Source organism: Lactuca saligna, chromosome 8, assembly GCF_052625555.1.
Source record: "Lactuca saligna cultivar CGN05327 chromosome 8, ASM5262555v1, whole genome shotgun sequence".
Lineage (NCBI taxonomy): Eukaryota > Viridiplantae > Streptophyta > Magnoliopsida > Asterales > Asteraceae > Lactuca > Lactuca saligna.
In genome coordinates, this window is record NC_136424.1 from 166,750,517 (window position 1) to 166,753,978 (window position 3,462).

The 3,462-nt window shown below is 36.2% G+C and overlaps 1 non-coding gene across 1 annotated transcript; it reads left to right on the forward strand.

Annotated features, from left to right (window-relative positions):
• The first annotated feature begins 1,126 nt into the window (after positions 1 to 1,126).
• Positions 1,127 to 1,233, forward strand: LOC145013650 (small nucleolar RNA R71). The gene has a single exon (XR_013665198.1). It is a non-coding gene; the product is annotated as a small nucleolar RNA R71 (small nucleolar RNA).
• The last annotated feature ends 2,229 nt before the right edge of the window (positions 1,234 to 3,462 follow it).

A 3,462-nucleotide genomic window follows, 5' to 3' on the forward strand; every position in this document is an offset into this window, starting at 1 on the left:
TCTTCTTTCTATTTGTAAGAAGGTATTTTAAGAATTTAGGATACTTGGGCATTTGTGCCACCGCCTCGATGAAAGGAATGTTAATTTGAAGGGCCTTGATGTGTCCAGGAACTTTTTATAGTATTAATTTTTTTTATCTTGTCTGGCTCGGATCGGGAATGGAAATTTAGGTGGATACCACTTGAGCGGAGGATTATTTTTCTCTTCAGATAGAAAACTCGTCGAGTTATTCTCTGGAACTCGCCAATTTAATCCGTCAGTTTGTGATCCTTGGCTTTTTTTGTCCACTTCCTGCATCACTTGTGGATCCTCAGTTGGGACTGGGGTCAGGGGAGTGACTATTTTACCTATTCTAGTCGTCACAATATTTACATGTGCTCCTCTCGGGTTTTTCTCGGTGTTGCTTGGAAGTCCGCCCGATGAACGCTCGTTGAATTATTTTTCAAGCTGCCATAGTTGCTTCTTGATGTTGAGTATTGAGGCTGACTAATTCCTCATCAATGCTTGCTTCTCTTTCATCATTGCTTGTTGCTCTCGTATCGCCGCATCAGTTTCATTGTGTCTCTTCTCGGATGCGGATGCAAAGCAAGTAAGCATATCCTCAAAATCCATTTTCTTTTCTTGAACAGGTTCTTCTTCTTTGTAAACACCCCTTTCCTTTTATCTGAATTTCTCCTCCTTCACCTTCTTCTATTCTTCATAGTGTAGCCACTCCTTTTTAGGTTTTTGCCAATCTTCATCAAACCTATCCTCGATCGAGTAACAAACTTGAGGTTTTCGGTTTCCATTCTCATCCAAGTCACAATATTTGATAAGGTGAGGCCTGCTACAGTTGTCACAACCCACTCGGATGGCATACATGGATTGGTCCATCTTTGTCATCCTACGATCCATGCTCTCTAACTTAGCCATCATTGCCGCCATTTCATTAGAAACTGAGTTCACCAATCCTTTAGTTGAGTCATGTCTTGGGTTATGATATTCTCTAGAATGCTTAGAGAAATCTTCAATCAACTCTTTTATCAACGTGGGTGCCTTCTCTGTGAGTGGTCTTTGTGAGTCAAGTAACTGCCTATTTGTAACATTCATTCCATCATAAAAGATGAAGACTTCTTGTTGAATGTTTAGGTCATTTTGAGGGAAGTTCCTCAACAAGCCTTTGTATCTTTCCCATGCCTCATAGAGTGACTCGCCTCCTTGTTGTTCGAAGTTTGCAATGACTTTCTTCAACCTTGTTACTTTGGATGGTGGGAAAAAACTAATCTATGAATACTTCACGCATCTTTTGCCATGGTTTGATGGATCCTGGAGAAAGTGATTTTAGTCAATCTTTTACGGCCCCCTTGAACGTAACTGGTAGCATCCTAAGTAGAACAGTCTCACGAGGCACATTTGGTATGTTAAAGTAGTCGGCTACGTTTTTGATGTCATCAATATACATGTATGCGTCTTCGTGATCTTTTCCATAGAACAGGATGTCCTTTACTTGGGCGAGAATGTGACCTTTCAGCTCAATGTTTTCTATAGCTAGAATTGCCAGCTGCACGAGTCCTGGTCCAGTATCCGTCACACCCTCGAACCAGATGGCGGAAACGTCCGAGGGCTTGCATGACTTAAAATTGAAATATCATCTTAATGAATATACATGAAACATAACATAAACATCAACATGCATTAATACATTAAAACTGACCTTGTTCACATCAAGTACATTGTCTAAATATTACATATCCATAGCATAAATTGTTTTAGAGTTTTCGAAACATAACATCCTAAAACACTTGGAATTGTTCTTCAGCTTATTTGTTATCTGAGAATAGAAGTTATTTTGAAAACGTCAACATATAGAATGTTCTTGAATTCATAAGCAGGTTTGATACGAAAATGTTTTGTGTAGTTTATAAAACCCAGAAAATCCGATATTTTCTGAAACGAAATTTTTTTATACAAAAAGTGTGATGATCCGTAGGTATATGCATGAATGATTTCAAAACGTATATAAATGAGAAGCTTTGCATTATAGTTATTGAAAGTACAAGTGAATAATGTTGATTTCCCTGGAAAACCCGATGTTTTCCGATAAAATAATATGATCGTTTTGTATTATTGTATCGTCACATCGAATGAAAATGATTTCCCCTGATTACTTAGATGGTATTGGATTGTTATGTGAGTCGTTATAACCATGTATGATAATGACTAATTCGTCTGTCTTGGCATTCTAGTGAATGTCGGAATTGATCTTAAGATTTTGTCACCCTAGACTGGCCGAGTCTAACTGTAGCGAACAACTTAGGTGTGGGGGAGTCACCCCCGTATAGATCTATACACAAACTCTCGCTCTTACTCTAGGAGACTTTGATTATAACTATAGACTACGACCAACACTTATTGGTGTCGCCCATTATTACTCACTTAATCCAAATGAATTTGATTAACCTTGAGTAACGACCTGATTTTTGTTTACTTGAATAGAAGGTAAGCATAACATACGAGGAGAAGAGGACCACGAGGTCCTACTAATCAATTATGTTATTTAAGGCTGTTGAGTATACGAAGGACACGTTGGCCTATTTCGCATATGATTTATTTGTACCTTACTAGCAATACTAATGGGCCACTGAGACCCAATAACATATAAAAGCCATTGAGGGTCCCTAAAGCATTTAATTGTGTCACATGAGGCCCAATAAACATGTATTGTTTATGTTAGTCCCAAAAGTCATGTTAATGGGTCACAAAGACCCAATAAGCATGATTATAATCTTTCAAGCCCAACAATTAGAATGTTTATGTTTTTTGTATAGTATTAGTGTTTTGAAGATGTTTAATCAATATGTCGTAATGATCACCAAATTGTTTTATAATGATTCATAGATTTATAAAAGTAGATATTGTTTTTTCTATTTAAACCCATAAGTTATAAAGCTTTGTATATTTTGACCAAATTATTTAGTGATTAACATAATTGACCAAAAATGTTAGTTTGACCAATTCAACCCCTTATTTTGGTAAACTTGGCAATTTTAGTATGTTTTATGAAAAATGACAAATTAAGTCCTTGAACTATTTTTCTTGACATTTTTACCCCTAAGACTTATTTAAATAGTGTTTTCAGCCCGATGTTTACTTTTTGGCAGTTTCAGCCCCTTTAGTAATAAGATTTTCATTTATAATCCAAACTTTTCGCAACTTTTACAACTTTGACCCAAAATCCAAAAATTTTACATTTTTAATCCTTTTTGGCAAATATGGTCATTTTAACCCGTAAAATAGATTTTTTACTTTTCAACCCACTGTTTTGGGAAATTTACCATTTCAGCCCCTTAAAACCATATTTTTCGCAAATTTGGGGCTATGGGCCGAAATGCCCAAAATTTTAGCCCAATAGGCTACATTTTACATGTTTAGTCATTTGAAAAGCATAATGTTCATAAAAACTTCTATTTTAACTATTTTGAC